Source organism: Typopeltis vanoorti, chromosome 9 (genome assembly GCF_054136105.1).
Source record: "Typopeltis vanoorti isolate ZY-2024b chromosome 9, IOZ_Tvanoo_1.0, whole genome shotgun sequence".
NCBI lineage: Eukaryota > Metazoa > Arthropoda > Arachnida > Uropygi > Thelyphonidae > Typopeltis > Typopeltis vanoorti.
In genome coordinates, this window is record NC_143557.1 from 93,007,214 (window position 1) to 93,025,764 (window position 18,551).

At 34.6% G+C, this 18,551-nt stretch overlaps 1 protein-coding gene across 2 annotated transcripts in view; it reads right to left on the reverse strand.

Annotated features, from left to right (window-relative positions):
• Positions 1-18,551, reverse strand: part of CkIIalpha (casein kinase II subunit alpha) — a 210,032-nt gene that overhangs the window by 185,474 nt on the left and 6,007 nt on the right. For both annotated transcript variants that reach the window (XM_090397835.1, XM_090397836.1), the window contains exon 2: positions 601-664. The gene's annotated coding sequence lies outside the window, so the exon portion shown is untranslated. The remainder of the gene's footprint in view (positions 1-600; positions 665-18,551) is intronic.

An 18,551-nucleotide genomic window follows, 5' to 3' on the forward strand; every position in this document is an offset into this window, starting at 1 on the left:
GAAAATACTGACACTGGAATACCAAGCCAACATTTAACTATGGCAAATTTTCTTGGACATATATCTAAGTACTACTAAATCAACGTCTAAAACAAAGCTAGAATTCTGGTTTTAATTTTAATATTATTGTAGATAATATACTGCTGTAGCAAAAGTTTGGTTTATACTATCATCTTACAAAACAATGGAGCTAAATAGTGCATACATGCATGCACTATACGAGTTATCTGCCTTGCAAAAGACCGCTTTCAGGATAATTTGTGGAAATCAACAATTTACATAAGCAAGGATTTGCTTATCCAATCAGATTATACTTATAAATTATATCAGATATAAACTATTCTGATATTTGTAAAAGTTTGTATACATAGCATAAATCTGGTTGTTAATCTTTCTGATACCATTTAATAATGGAGAAATTTTTTTTCATCATCCCCCATCAACAAGTTGCAAACCTACAGTATATTTAGTATCCTGGGTGGATACTAATACCACAATGGAACTGGAACCTGTTGGAAGGTGGAGATCCAATCCACTTGGCTAATCAGTTGGGACAAATATGACTTAATTTAAACAGAACTTAATAAATATCATACTTACAACATGCTTTCCTTAGTAATGTCATCAAAATGCTGGATTTAAAACAAGCTTTTAATTACTGTACCTAAACAAAATGAAAATGTTGATTAAAAAAAAACAGTATAACAATGTCAACATAACTTTCTCTCAATGATTCATAACCATAAAACTCGCTAATGCTTAAAATTTTAATTAAAACTATAAAAGCACATATATTCATATATTATCAGTTCAAATTTTCTAAGAAAGAGAAAATCAGATGTAAGAGGTTATAAAAAAAAATTTCTGATGTGCCTGTTGTGCGAAAATTTTGTGAGACAGTTTGAAAAAGCATTTTTGCATGCACAGTGAAATCAACAACAAATTTCCAGTTGACAGTTATTATTTGAGACCTCCAGGAAGTCCAAGGACTCATCGAGGGAGGGCACCTGCTCTACAACTCTGTCTCCACTACTCAATCCACCTACTGACCACAGCTACACCAATACCATCTACCGCCGACCACCACCACAGACACTCACATGGTGAATGTTGGTGAAATTGACTGTATGAAATCAACTTTTTGGTGATCAGTCTGAAGTAATATTTCATCAAATGAGCTGGTAATATTAGCTAGCTATAAAGTAACCCAGATTTTGGCTTGAAAGAAAAAATCATTTTCTGATGTTGGATGGTAAAGAAAATTCTGCTCAGTGATGAAAACTGGTGAAGAATAATATCTTACAAAAAAGCACAAAATTTGCACCTAAGTTGAGGTACAGTTGTTCATAGAGTACTGGAATTAGTAGAAAACATAAAAGAGCAGCTGCTTGAATAATTAAACTGTTCCTCACTAGTGATGGCATTTAAATGAGTGTGAAAACTGTTGTCCTCTTTTCAATGTATTCGAATCACTATTTGTGTGTGCATATGGTCATAATTGAAAAATTTGATGGAAATGGTTATGAAAATTGTGAATCACCCACAAAGAAATTCTCTCATCAACAGTTTAAGTCTTTGAAAGAATGTGGTCAATATGATTGTCATCTTTATCATGTGATTCCTTTTTTACAGTACTCTTTCCTCCATTTCTAAATTGTTTTTTTAATCCACATTTTGCCACTGCACTGATATGTATCTTCTATATTCTTACCAGACTTCTCGTGACTTTTGTTTAGTTACTTTTATATATAACTTAGCTTTTTGATGTTTTTCTCTGTACTCTCCCAGAGCACATGGTGTTAGGTGTAAACTCTCAGTACACTTTTCAGGAATTGCCTCTAGCATCTTAAATTCACCATGGTTTGCATTTTTTCTATTCTTGCAAACAATTCACCATACATCTACCTAGCTAACTCATTTAATGTTTTCTTCAGTTTGTTGCTATGTATCTCCAAGGTCTGGTTCTTATTTTCAAATTGTTTCAGTTTTACTTTAATATTTATGTGAATCTACACACCTGCAAAAGCTACAACTTTGAATCCTTTAAAAATTTTGTACATTTCTTTTAATATATTTTTATTTTGCTCAAAATTAACTTTATTTAAACTTTGTTCTGTAGAATTTAACTTTACTGAATTTCAGTAAATAATTCCAGATTGCCTTCAACTAAGCAGTGTTTTTTTTTCTCCCTATCTTAATATAGGGGAAAAAAAACTCCTAAACAAATGGTGAGACTCCAGTGTTTTCAATCCAAATTCTGTCTTTAATGCTCTCTATTGCTGGTTGCACATACATTTTCCCCACAATAAACAACCTAGCACAACCTGCTACTGAACATGTACTTCATTTAGCAGATATTTTAAACTTGTCACGAATACAAATGGCTCAGTAAATTAATTCAAAATATTAATTGAAATCAATAAGTATTTTTACAATCCTATGTCATACAATTTAAGATGGCAATTATTTTCCAAGAGAAAAATTTTCTAAAGTTTCATAGAAATGAGTGCAAATCAAAGAGTAAACAATAAATAAATAATCAGCAAGCATACATACATGTTCCTAATGTCAGCAGTCAGACAAAAATGAGAAAGATAAAATTTAATTTTTATAAAACTAATTTCAAAAGAATACAAAATAAGAAAGGAAATTTAAAAAATTTTTCAAAAACTGAATGCAATTATACATTTCAAGGTAATTAGGATATTCAAGGTTAGAGTACTACAACAAGAATTAAAGAATGAAGACTGATGAAAAAGATATCCTAAAAGATATCTTGGAGAAATTACATTTAATGACTATTAAATAAAACAAGCACTGAGAGAGTGATAAATAGAAGTAATTCAGGGTGAAATGCAATCAAGAGTACATATCTTGAGATAAAGTCAAACTGTAAAAGTGGAATGCAGCTGAAGTACATGATATTCAATTAGAAATGCTAAAAATATGAAAATATATTTTGGAGCTACTACATAATTCAGAAGGCACAGGTAAGTCAAACAGATGACTGGTGTAGATCTGTATTATTTTAAGTTTTCTATATCTGAAAAAAGCATGATAAGGTTTCAAGAGACAAGCTGTTCAAAACACTACAATTACACTACCAATACATATTCTATATTTAAGTTGTAAGTTAGTAAATTAGGAGGTACAGGAAGATGATGTAAAATGAAGCATAAGACAAGGGTGTAACACTATCTCCACTGGTATTTATCAATCACATGATAGAAAGTTGCATTAAACATCATATCAAAATTGGAGATGCCAATCTCAGCTCTACTTTATGAAGTTGCTAAACTCCTAAATAGGATTCCCTAACTAAAGTGAACAACAGCTATAATAAATTCATTAAGAAAATTAGCACTAATAGGACCAAGATTATGAAAATAGGCAAGAACATTGAAAAACATCACTTGCATCTTGAATAGACTTCTAGAACAAGTAAAAGATCGTCAAATTCCTCATTTATACTCAGGAGCATACAGGATATTATAATAGTACATAAAGTTACATTACTAACTTCTTATCAATTTTTCTCCAGATTAATCATTATAATTAAACATTATATCATAATAAAAATATTAATAAAATCATTGCGCTAATATCAGATTAGCGCAATGAGTGCAAGTCAAGTAATTATTATGGGGAAACTTTGAAGACAGACTGAGAAAAGATCATATGGCAGGAACGAAATAGAATTTATACCTACTGAGAGATAATTACATTTAAATTTATTGACTTTGAAAAAGCATTTGACAAAGTTAAAAGTTCAAATAATATTCTAAAAGCTATCATAAATATATATGCAAATAACCAAATACAAATAAGATTAAATCATGAGTGATCATATAGGAGAGAGATAACTCTTCTTAATAGTTATCTAAATGAAATAATAATAAAATGGAATAAAAATTTCCATCAAGGTATTCAACTTTTCCTGCTGTGAACTTAAACATCTCCTTTTTGCTGATGACCAAATAATAATGAAATGAGCCAGCCAAAGATTATGGAATGATAATATCAACAAAAAAAAAAAAAAAAAAAAAAAACACAATGGCCTTTAATAAGAACTAAAATAATAATAGATAAGATTTTAGAACAGGTGAATTTGGGGGATAGAACAAGAGGCCATTCCTGGAAACTGTATAAAAAGGATGTGGGCAAAGGAGTGAGGAGCAGGCTCTTTGCATGGAGAGTGGTTGATGAGTGGAATGCATTATGAATGTAAACCCATTGATTCAATTTAAGGCACAGTTGGATGAGATGTACAATTACATATGAAAATAAAAGTGATATAAACCTAAAAATTGCAAAATAAACCTAGTACAAAAACAAACTAGACTAAAAGTATATAATGCATTAGCTCTACCAGTCCTATTGTATGGAAATGAATTCTGGACAATAAAACAAAAAGACAAAGATTAATAACAGCTGAAATGAAGTTTTGAGAAAAACCAAAGTATACTCTATTTGATCACAAAAGAAATTATGAAAGAATTAAACCAGGAATCAGTAATCAAAATATATAAACACAAATAGATGCAACACATTGAAAAAAAACAAAGATTACCAAAACATGCCTTAAATTACAAACCATTAGGAAAAAGAAAACGAGGACGTCCTCTTAAAATATTCAACGATGACTTCTAAGGCCAGAACAGGCCACTCTAAGCCTAAATCCTTGATAAGCATGATGATGAGAAATAATTACTTGAAGCAGAATGTAACAGAAGACTCGGGATATGAGTGTGTTGAATCTAGTTATAGGATCAGACGATCTGACCATAACTGGATACATCACCTCCAAATTAAGGGAAGTGATCATAAAGTCTTGACTTGGCAGGTATCAAAATGTGAAAATTCCAGCTAAGAAGGGAGTACATGTGGAATTACAAGGCAGGTGACTATGATACCCTTAGGAGGAAGCTTGAAGCATTACCATGGCATAAAGATCTGCAAAGGAAGGATGTTCACAGTGCATGGTGGAGAAAGCAATACTACAATGTATATGCAAGGTCAGGAGAGTAAATTGGATATAGTAACATAGATAAGTGGTGTCATTAAGCATGAGCTGCAAACACAAAATGCAATAGAGGGGTATAAGGAGAAGGATGGCCAGCTAACTCATGAACAGTACATGAATCAAGCAAGTAAAATCAGATTATGAGAAGAAATTTGCCAAACAGGCAAAAGGAAATCTCAAAGTTTTTTTTGTTTTTTTTTTGGCAAATAAGAGAAAGAATGATTGTGGAAAGATAACTTTAATGAGTGGATGATTGATTGAGAGGTAACAGAGGCATACAAAATTGTTGAGCTATTGAGTGATTTTCCAAGAGCATATCATCCAGGTGAAGATATTGTTATAACAGAGACTGATGTGAGAACAGAAGTTGAAGAATTGAAGGTACTTAGTATACTGCAGAATCTGAATGCAAATATAGCTGTGGGATTGGATGGGATATCGACTCACGTTTTACGAGAATGAACATGGGAACAGGCAATGCCTTTGACTGGGCTGTTTGTCTCAGCTCAAGAGAGTGGAAGGAAGGCAAAATAATTCCTTTGCGTAAAGGAGGAACTAAGTCAGTGGTAACCAATTATAGACCAATTAGTATCTCAGGGGTCGTAGAAAAATACTGGAAGAGTTAGACAAAAAGAGAATTCAGGAATGGATAGATAGAATATGATACTCTATGAGGGACAACTTGGCTTTGTGAAGGGTAGGTCATGCCTTAGTAATCTACTAACTTTTTATAATGGAGTGACAGCTGAGTTGGATAAAGGGAATGGCTATACCATGATACTGCTGGATTTTGCAAAGGCATCTGACAGGATACTACATGGAATTCTGTTATGCAAAATGCAACAAATGGGGATGGATATGAAACTGGTGACTGATGGACAGATACCAAAAAGTAGTATATGGAGGAGCAGAATCCAAGAGAAGACAGGTAATTAGTGTACTGCAGGGCTTTGTGCTGAGACCACTTGCTGTTTAATTTGTGCATAAATGATATAGGAAATAAATTTGAAGGGAGATATTTAGTTGTTTGATGATGCAAAGTTAGATACAGTAATAGTTAATCACAGTAATGTAGGATGATTTAAACAGGCTGATGGTATGGGCAAAACACAATGAATGTCAATTTAATGTGGAAACGTGAAAAGCTATGAGTTTTGAGATACAAAGATTGCAAACTGTGTATGGCATCGAGAGAACTATACTCCAGGAAATTGATAAAGCCAGGGATTTGGTAGTAGTAGAGAGCTGAAGTTCAGAGAGCATATTGCTAAAGTATGTCAGGGTAGGTCACATGTTTACTTGATTATTGAAGAATACACTAGCAAGCAGAGATCAGGGAGTTATCATTCCTTTTTATAAATCCTTGATACGACCACATCTTGGCTACACTGCTCAGGTCTGGTCACCTGGGTTTCTTGGGGAGATGAAGTGGTGGAGTGAATCCAGAGGTGAATGACCAAGATAGTGTATAGTCTGTGGGATGTTCCCTATGAGGATAGATTGAGAGTTTGTGGGATGCAAAAGTGGGTTAATAGAGAAAAATAGTGGAGATTTGATAGAAACATTTTAAGTTGCTTAAAGGATTTTATAAGAGTGATGTAGGGGAAATGTTTCAGGCACTTGGCTAGTAGGAGCAGAACATGAGATCATTCCTGGAAGTTGGATAAGAGTGAGTTAGCAAGGGTGTGATGACTAGATTGTTTGCTTGGAGAGTGGTGAATGAATAGAATGGGTTACCTGAGTCAGTTGTGAGTGCTTTGTTAAAGAATAGTTTCAAGGAGAGGTACGATAGATATTGTGTTAATAGTTTGAGTCTTGCACGATGAGTCTTGGGATTCCATGGAGGTGCCAGTGCAATAATAATAAACATGAAATGTGGAAAGGCAGCTGAAGTAGATGATATTCAACCAGAAATGCTCAAATTTCACAGTAACAACAATGCATAATTCACACCTGATCAGAGGGCAGAAATCCAGATAAATGGAATAAAGCTCTCATATCATCTCTAAAAAGGAAAAAGAAAATAATGAGAATTAGAGGAATTTCCTACTGACTGTTCCCATTAAAATATGCAAGAGGAGGTTAAGAAAAATTGCAAACAAGAAACTAAGGGAAGAGTAGCTCATGCCAAACAGGAAAATCTAAGAATGATGGTTCTATGTGGCTCCAAATTAAAAAATATTGGATATCACTTCCATATTTTTTTTGTTTCATGGAGGTGTAAAATAATAATAATAATATAGATCTGCTAATACAAAAGAAAGAATGAGGCCTTGACTAGTTTTCAGATCTCTTTCAGATTGGTTCTAAGATTGATATCAACAACCTGATTGGCATATTAAATCTTTGTAACCCTTTTTGCTTAAATCAAAACTTATATAAAGACTAATAGCCAGCAAAAACACTAAAGTTAATTAATAGCTAGCCAGGCCTAAAATACCTTAGTTTTCCACTGTTGAACACCAATTTGTTAAAAAAATCAAATTTATTACTGTATATCCTGATTTCAATGGATCATCATGTAGTCACAATACATTTCTCAAAGCACTTTCAGTCAATTAGAAATTACTATTACTAGGCAAGGCAAATGTTAGGTCAATCCTTCAGCAATGAAGTTTCTAAAATCCATCTGTATCAGTCTTATAGAATGTGTACCTAGTGCAAATGATCAATAAGCCTTTCAAGACTGCTTTTGAAATAGTATAACTTATGTAACCTGTGCTCTGTTTTATTTTCTCTATCATATATAAACTGCAAAGATTTTTCTCTCTCTCTCTCTCTCACACACACACACACACACACACACACACACACACACACACACACACACACCAAAAAGGCACTTAGGTTATTTGTAATCACACCAGCACGATTATAAAAAAAATTATTTCTGCAAAAGTAACTATTAAAGTAAAGAACTTTACTAGTTACAATTAAAACATAAAGTTCACATCAATTTTCTATTTACTTAAGTAGAACTGATCTGACCCACTTTAACAAATAAATGCAAGTGCACATAATTTTATCCTGCTACTACCAATGTATTTTCATCGTTATTACTCACTTCAATAATACATTGTTCTTTGTTAAAATATCTGTGTTGTCCTTTGTTGACTGAAATTGCAAAGCTTGGATGTTCAGTAAATCAAGAATAAATTGTCATCTATAGTTTTAATAATCTGAAAGAAAACTATCACTACTAAACTGCAACTTTTTCTTAGAAGTACCAAGAAACAATAAGATTAAATAAAAATATTGGATATCCAAAAAACTGATGAGCAGGAAGAATTTGATATTCAATTTCTTCTAATTCTGTGGTCAGTACATCACAGTGATAAACCCACTAGTCTAAAACCTCAAAACTGGTCACTAATAAGACAAATCCACATTAGTTTCAAACTATTCAGAATGAATTTAAACCCTGTTTAAATATTTTAAAAGCAATCTCAACAATATTGAAAACCTAGAATGCATCTAATACCATGAATTTTGACCAAAGGTTAGATAAGTCATCTACTTACTTAGCTCAGGTGTTGTTATAATACCTCATGGTTTATCACAACACAGCAGCAAATAAAATTATTCTTATTAAATGAACAAAGGTGGTCAAAGCTACCTTGGCTAACTCTGCAATATGCCCTCTAAACATCAACTCTCTATCCTCCAACACCTCCACCCTTAGCTTCAATTTTCCAGCATATATTATTAATATAGTACAAAGTTTGTAATCCTTTTCATCTCAAAATGCATAACAACACTTTTCCACATTCAATTGCATTATCTTTTATCTACATATCAGCTATTTAAATCACTCTACAGGCTTTCTACATTGCCCTGATTATTACACACCAATTCTGCATCAGCAAACAACTCAATATTGCCCTTCGAATCACATCCTACATTACTGATGTACAAATTAAATATCAGTGGTTAATCAAACACAGAACACTATGACACACTGCTAGTCACTTTTCCATATACTATTATTTGGTGTCCGTCCGGCCACCTTCATATCTATATAGATTCATATCAATCTCCATTTGCTCCAATTTGTGCAACAGTCCTATATGGTACTGCCAAATGCTTTTGCAAATCCAGCAGTATCATGTAACCATTTCCTTTATCCAATTTAACAGCCACTATTATAAAACAGTGACTAAATTACTAAAGCAATAACCTAGCCTTCACAAATAAACCTTTGCTATCTCCCATACATATATTCTTATATTCCAATTCCTGAATTTTGTCCTTGACCAACTTCTCCAATACCTTTATCATTACAATACTGAATGGTCTATAATTCGCTTGGAGCTTCCTTTATGCAGTGGAATTATTTACTTTCCTTCCACTCACTTGAGACTTTATTAGAGCTGAAGCTAAGTAAAGCAGCCTAGTCAGAAGCAAGGCCAATTCCTTTGCACAATCTCATTGTGCACAAACTAAGATTCCATCTAATCCCATGCATGTATTTGCAGAGATACTACAATACCCTTAAATATGTGCTCTCAGTTTGTAACCTGTATTCTCCACATCTGTTTCTATCATTGCAAATATCTTTGCCTGAATGACAAACCTCTGCAAAGTGGTCACTCAACTATTTCATCTGCTTCTCTCATCTCCATACCATCAGACCTCATTAGGTTATTCTTCCATATTTATTCTTCCTTTTACTTGCAACACAGCAATTAAAGAACTCCTTGAAATTTCGTCAGCTAATTTCTCATTTTGCCTTCCTGACCATGCTGACACCTATCCTGTCTGTGTTTACTGCTTCTGAGCTTGATGATTGCCTTTCTCCTTATATATCTTCAACATTTCCTTTTATGATACTACTATTGATACTATTCATCCATCTTAGTCCTACTTGCTTCCTTTGGATACCCCATAACCACCTCCCATGCAATGCTAACATCCTTCTCTTGCAGATTCATATGCTATGGCATTGCTTCGAACTGCTTCCTGTCATAATCACCCCCCCCCCTTCTTAATTGAAAATTCTATGTTTGGCAACTATGTAAAACCATGGCAACCGATGTAAAAATAAATTACAAAAAATATATATATAAAATTAATAAAAATGGAAAAAAATCTTTAACTTATCCATGGTATAAATGTACTGTAGGTTTATTAATAATCTTTCATGGGTGGGAGCCACATAAAAAATAAAAAACCTTCCCAAGTCAAGACTGCATGATCACTCTACCTGAATCAAAAGCAATGTGGTTACCTTGATTATGGATAGCTCCTCTGATGCTATCAGCAGATCCAACATGCTCAAATTCTGAATCCCTTCTCATTCAGATGAATAAATTTCATTACCTTCCTGTCATGTGATCTTTTCTCCTTCCAATGTGCATCTCTGTAAATGAAGTCCATAATTACTTCCCCCCCCCATCACATTTGACGTCCGTATGGTCACTGCCGTACCTCACATGGTTTTGGCAATGATTGTCTTCTGCTAGAATAAGTGCTAGGGTCGCAGATTCCCTTTCCACATTCTATGGGCAGATTTCCATCACAAACATCCATGCCCATGGCGGATTCGAACCCACAGCCTCTTGGCTGGAGAGAGAACACGCTAACCACTCGACCAACCAGGCCTGCACATAATTCCTTAGCCTGCAATAATCATGCTAATTTGTCAATGAATATCATTCACATCTCTTGCACTGCCTTCTGCATATCTTCATGGTAACAGTCTACTCTCTTTTGGCTACCATTCATCTGCTATTGTCAGTAGTCCCCATACTATTCTCTATCCTCATTGAAAATATTATACTCCTCATATTCTCTCCCTGTGACATCTGTCAACCAAGTCTCACTAATGCCTATAACTTTTGGCAAGATTGCACCAACTAATAACAAAAACTTATTTCCGATGCTTCTGTTATTAGTATACATAAACTGTAATATTCCCTTAGACCTACAGCTACCTTTACACCTTGCACTGACTATGACCTATTCAATTACATTACCCGAGAAACCAGATTCCATATTTTTTTATTTTTATCATTTTTTTAAAATCATTTTCACTCACTCCCTCACCTCATGGGTACCTGCACACATGCTAATCAAATCATGTAATCATTCCCCTTCTCCAGAGCTCTAATTTCCGAAAATTTCCGAAACTGCATTTCCACACGCACACTCAGTGAACAATGCCTTGACATGTCACACCTAACCTCAAATAGCCATTTAAGTGCAATTCACACTACTGTGTGAATTGCACTCAAAATAAAGCCTTAACCTCTGCCCCCTCACAAACCTAGTTGGCTATGCGACGCTGATGTGTTCTCTATTTGGCCACATCTCTGACTCTCTCAACACTTGAGCACACCTTAATAACCCAGAACCCAATTTGGAGAGGGGAAAGAAAAAAAAAAAACTAATTACACGCCAACCTAATGGATCATCGGTATTCTCAGTTTACAGAAAACACACACACACACAAGCAGATACATTCACCAACAGTCAACCTCTCCCCTCCCATATAATAGCATGGAATCATTAAAACCCTGTATAACAGTGCAAAACAGATTAGCTCTGATAACTATGCCCTCTACACTGAACTTGAACACATTCACACCTTTTTAGACAATTGCTACAATTCCCCACCAAATCCAAAGAATACTAAAAAACCCCCAACCACCATCTTCTCTCCAGGACAGAGACTATACCCAATCTCATATATCCAAGATGCATCTGAAAAACTGAAATTCTAAAAAAGATACAACCTTATAACCACATACTGACCATACAAAAAAACTGGCATCCCTTATTTGCTCCTTCAAAGATCAGCCAGCAGTCCTGGAGTTTGGAAGAGCGAATGGTAGACACCTAGGCTTCCAGGTGTCTACCAGGTTCCATACAGTTGCAAGCTGTCCTATTATGGCCAAACAGTCAGGAGAACCAACAACAGAATTGCTGAAGACAAACTACATCCGGTTCCACCACTACAGTCACTCAAATCTTGAATCGTGCTTTGGACACCTGCCACAAGTAAGATACTATGGAAAAAGACCACTTTACTCCACAGAAGCAAATTCAAATACAAACAAATGTTCCTGGAATCAGACTCAAGCTTAAGGAACTATCTCATCTTAACATCAATAAATATGATTGTATAAAACTGCCTGAAATCTAGGAAGCACTGATCCTGAGAATTTTAGGCTAACAGCCAAGAACACCCATCCCACTAAGAGGCACTATTTTAGGACTTTAGACCTTTGTTATTTCTGCATGCACATATCAATTTGTTTTTTGTTCCCTGAAGATAGCAATTTGACTCTGTCGAAATATCAGGAGTATTACTTTTTTTTCCTAATTAATATATCATATACATTGTTAATTTCCTTAAATAATGCCATTATTTCTTTGTGCTGATTTGATCACTTTTGAAATATGTCCCATGAACTTTAATTTTCTATCCACTATATCCCCAAATCCCTCACTTCCTCCACCTCTTGTAATATGCCTCCAATGTGATATACAGCATTACATTTCCGAGTTCCAAAGTACAAAACCTTATATTTAGTGACAATGAATTGGCATCCCACTTTTCTGTCCATAGTCCATTCAAACTGTTCCAGTACATCAACATCATTTCTAATCATCTGGCCCAAATCTGCATCATCTCTAAAATATTTCATCAGTATGAAGTACTGCATAATTTAAAACTTTACAACTTAAAATTATAAGCCAGTTTGTGTATCTGGATTGGTAATTTTAGCATCATTACAGGGGTTGTATTAATAATGGGATTCTCTTTAAGGGATAGAGAATCCTGAAATTTAAAACACAAGAGTAACAAAAGGGCTGAAGAAGCGAAATACATATATCTAAATTTTGAAACCTTTTACAGACTGTCAAATGAAAATTCATATTCAAATTGGGACAATTTGAGTTGAATAAGCAAGATGCTCAAAACTGGTTGTGTGAAAGATAGGTGTTGCCTTAATAATTTCCTCAATTTTTATAACAGATAACTGAGCTGGATAAAGGAAATGATTCCTCAGTAATACTGCTGGACTCTGCAAAAGTACAGGAAAGGATACCACAGATTATATAAACTGTAGCAAACAGGGATGGATATGAAGTTGGTGATTTGGATAAGAGTGATGGACAAATAATTTTAAAAAAGATTATTTTGGAAAGAAATGAAAGAAGGGTGATTGAAGTAATTGTATTGTCTCTGTATGAAGATAGATTGAATGCCATCTGCAGTGTGATACAAATGAGACATAAGATGGTAAGGAATATGTACCAGATTAATATAGAAAATATTTTTCCCAGGGGAGGGGAAGAAGATGTATCAAGGTTTATGAAAGAAGTAGGCTTTTTTGTATGACAAGTGCCTACTGATGCCTACTAATCCAATGGTGATAACTGCATAGACTACATAACTTTCAGCCTCCACCACCATAATGGATTTTCTGGAAAAATGGAATTTGTGAGATAAAAGAACAACAGTTTGCCCTTTCCTCTATTTGCTGAAAATGAACAAATGTTAGATTCATTAATTTCATGTTACGGTCAATAAAATATACCCAATGAAACACATTTCTCTATATTTTTTATATAAATGTTAGCATCGTTTTGTCCAGCAACTGTTAATATACAGCACTGCTAAATGCAATGCTTCATACTCAATAGTGATGTTTATTGAAGGGAGGAGCTAACTAGAGGAAGTGGATCAAAGAACTAAACCCAATTTCTGCCTTTCCAACTTATGACAGGTAACAAACTTAACATTGAGGCCTAAGGTATTTGGTTCTTGGTACCTGCATTTCTAGTATCGCTATGGGTATCGAGAGGTGAGATGTTGGTTTAACTGAATTCACTTAGATTAGATTAGCTTTAGATGGCTGCAGGAGAAAGGTGTCTGCTTACTGGCACGTGGTTTTTCTTCTTGCTGTTAAGGTTTATGTAGGGATTCTTCTTGATGTCAATGATATTCCTGGTACTTTAGTTGGAGTTTTTTTGTTTTCTTTAACTGTTTCTATTATGTTTCCATTTTGGATTCCTTTAATATTTTATCTAAGGGATGCTTAAGAGGTCAAAGCTGTATAATTTAGAATAGACCTCCACATAGCCTTTAAAGGAATGCAGAGAACCGACCAGGGCTTCTGATGTCCAATCCTCAGCTTCTCGTGGTGTACCCTGTTAGGTATCTACCTGGATTTTGAATGAACGAAGATAGGTGGTAAAATTTGGGATTTAGGTGACCAAATAGCATTCTTATTGGTTTAAACCAAAATACAGAATGATGGTACAACATGACAAAATTTCATGCCAGCTGGGACGTCGCTCAGTTAACCAAGGCCCCCGGATATTCACCCTGGATCCCTGTTGTTTTCACCAGGGATCCAGGGTGAATAGTGAAAAGTCAGCTACTGGAACAAATCCTAAAATACACCCCCAACTCAACATCACCAGAGTTCAAGATTGGTACTATCAACATAAGAAGCCTGAATGAACAAAAAAATGGAGCTAGCTGAGGAATTGAATGAGTACCAGATGGACATAATACAGGGTGTTCGGGATAAATTTGACAGTTTCGTAAGGAAAAAGAAAATCTTCTTTGTATCTATTAAATTTAATGAATTGACAAAAAAACATTACAGGCAGAGTTAATTACAATACTATCAACAAGATTTACTCAAAATAACCACCATTAGCATCGATCACAGCTTCAATTCTGCTTCGGAACCTCGAACAAGCTGATGCTACAGTCTCCCTGGGAAGGGCCGCAAAAACTGTTTTAATTTTATCCATTAACTGGGCTTTTGTATTACTGGAAGTGCGATTGGTGTCTTTTTCAACTGCGCCCCATACAAAATAATCCATGGGGTTAAGGTCTGGGGAGTTTGGAGGCCAAACATTTGGACTGGTGAAGTCGTAGAAATTTTCAGACAACCATTTTTGACTTTTCCCAGAGGTGTGGCAAGGGGCCGAATCCTGCTGCCATACATACGGCCTACCATTGGCTACCCTTGTTATCCAGGGCTTGACTACAGTTAGCAACTCCACTTAACAAAGCCCGAATTCCAATGCCAGGGTTCTTCAACACCTGCTCCTGCAGATTTGCGAGGAATTCTGCTGTACGAACGCAATCAGATCGTCTGCTAGGGATCTTTCTTCTTGCTACATCCTCGTAGTCACCATTGCAAGTCTCTAGTTCATGCCTGATTGTTTTTACTGTATTCAGGGAGCATTGGGCAGCAGTCGTAATATCCTTATTTTGATGGCGGGCACGAATCATCATGATACAAGTTATTCTCTTCCATGATTCAGGTGGGTTCCAGCTATCCATCCTTTCTGACATCTTGTATATGAATGAAGAAGGGTCCAAACTTTTAAATGAAGAGAAGTGTGTGTTAATACATGTAACTTACGGAAAAATATAATTAATTATAAATATGTCAAATTTATCCCGAACACCCTGTAGAGGTGACAAACAAAGAAAAGACAAAAACTGGTGAGAACTTTCTGAGCAATAAATACAAAATGTTATATTCAAGTAATAACAATCAAGGAAAGGAAGGAGTAGCTATAGTATTGAACACTAAATATGGGCTAATCTTGAATGGCAGGCAATATCAAGTAGAGTGATGTATGCAAATATCAGAATGGTAAACTGGACAATGAGACTTATTTGTGCCTATTATCCCACAGAAGGCAGCAGATTCCTCTGCTTCTAAGGTAGAAGTGGAGGAACTTTTTGAGACTTTAGGGAAAGCAACTGACACAATGAAAAAGGAAAAGTTGGTCCTTGTTGAGGATCTAAACAGCAGAGCAGTAAATGATTGTCAAACATACAAATATATATTGGGAAAATTAAGAGTAAAGCTAATAATGGAAAATACCTGTTGGATTTCTGCTCAGGGCTAACACAGTGTTCCAACATAAAAATGTGCACAAATTCACATTGAGAGAAGAGACAAATAATAAGAAAAGTCTCACTGACTATGTTATTGTTTATAACGATGTTTTCTCAGTGATGAAGGACGCTAGTGTACACAGAGGATTTAGTCTTGAGCAGGATAAAACTGAATTTCATATTGAAAAGAAGAACATGTAAGAAAGTTTTAAAGCAAATAAAAGTTGAACAGCTCTCAGATGTTAACTGTATAAAATACATAAACATTATTCAAGAAAAAATGAAAGTTTAAGAATAGGAACCAAACCTTTGTGATTCAGCAGCAAATCTTGAAGAAAATATTGATTGATTCATGTAATAAGTTCTCTGTAAGGATACAAAAATCAGAATGCCACGGTGGGGACTCAGGAAGTTAAAGGAGAAAGCATATTGAAAGTTTCTGGAATGTAAGTTAGCTTGTGCTCTTAGAGAATACAGAGACAAATGTAAGAAAGCTAAACACTATGTAAAACTAGCTAAACAAAAGTCATGGGAAGACTTTGGTAAGAACACAGAAAATAAATATCAGGAAGGTGGCAAGATATTCTGAAAGCTTTTGAAAAAGCTCAGAAATGCAGGAAAGAGTGCTGTAAAAGGAATTAGAGATGATAAAGGTGACATGAAAACTGGAGAAAAGATATCCTTGATGTATGTGAAGTAATTACTTCGAAACATTGCTAAATAATCCAATCAGGAATACATATCCATACTTTATGTAGAAAGAGCCATTAAAGGCCTGAAATGTGGAAATGCAGCTAGAGTAGATGATATTCAACTAGAAATGCTCAAGTATGGAGGTATAAGTCTTGCAGTGGCAGCACTGCATAGTTCAGAAGGCCTGGACAGCGGGACGAATTCCAGATGATTGAAATAGAGCTCTCATAGTACCCATATATAAAAAAGGAAAATAAAACTGAATGTGAGAATTAAGGTATTTTCCTAGTGAACATTCCTGGTAAGATTTATGCAAGTATACTGGACAAATGATTGAGAAGGGTTATGGAAGGAAGCTTGATAAAGAACAAGCTGAATTCATGCCAGATAGAGGTTGTCAGGATGAGATTTTCACTTTACAACAAATATTGAGAAATCATGGGAATATAACAAGGTGCCAAGAGAGCTATTCAAAATGCTACAGTTATATGGTGTCAATGTAGCATCATATCAAGCAATACTTAATCTTTATTTGAGTTAAGTCAGTAGTTAGAATTGAAGTACAGGAAGATGGGTTTAAGTTGAGTCTGGTATCAGATAAGGTTGTACATTATCCCTCTCTGTTATTCATTCTCTATATGGATCACATTATGAAGGAAAGTGGTATTAAACCTGATATCAAAATTGAAGATGTCAATCTCAGCTCTTTACTTTATGCAGATGATGTTATACTTCTAAATAAATCCGGTACAAGTCTGCAAGATTCCCTGACTAAATTGAATAAGTGTTGTAATAGATTTGGTATGAAAGTCAACAATAACAAGACAAAGACAATGAAAATAGGCAGAAGCATTGAAAACATCAACTGCATTGTGAATGGAGAATCTACAGAACAATAAAACATTTCAGCTACTTAGTCACAATTTTTAGTGATGATAATAAATTAAATATGGATAAAGACAACAGAATTAAAGCTGGTATGGTAGAAAGTCAACTGAATAAATTTATATGGAATAAGAGAGAAATTAGTTAAAATACTAAATCAACTGTATACAAGACAGTATTCAAGCCAATTTTAACTTATGGATCTGAGAGCTGGGTTAGATAAAAAAAACACTTGACCAAAGACTAGAGACCTGAGAAAGATTAGAGGTGTGACCAGATGGCATCATTAAAAACGAGGATATTAGGAAACAACTTGACAGTGTTAACATCGAGAAATGTGTCAGCAGAGCTAATCTCAGGTAGTATGGTCACTTAATCAGAATGGGAGAGGAAAGATTAGTAAAACAAGTGTTCTCTGTCAGGCTGTCAGGAAAAAAAAAACCGAGATTAAGACCAAGATATAGGTGGATTGATACAGTAAAAAGTGTTTTAGAAGACAGAAATATAAGATCTGACAATGTTGGAGTCTTGACAGGTAAGAGATTGATTTGGAGAAAAATTGTAGATAAAAAGTTAGTAATGATGTAAGTTTTTCATCTAGTACTATGATATCCTATACAACCCTTGAGGATACATGTCAGAAATTTAATGATGATGATAACATTTTACCTGTCTCAACGCAAAACATGTATTCTGAAATGTCTGCAGTGTACTATTGTTCTTCATTTTATACATGGATGTGATGTTATGAATGATATTATTTTTGGCTATTTGTTAATTGTTTTATTATTGTTGTTTGTGTGACTTTTTTTTAAGCTTGATATTCTTTTCTTATCTGCATTACATTTTCTTGGTGCACTGTCACATGATTGATGCCACTTTCAGTGACAAATCGCATGACTATGATGTGTTATGTTATATGAAAGCATGCATTTTGTATGCCTGTACAAATAAAAATATCATTACTGACAAAGTGAGTTTAAAAATGAATACTAAACCTTAGTGCATGGCATAATTGGAGAAAATACCAACATATTTTGCAAATGACATGAAGGAAAGTAACTGCCAAAG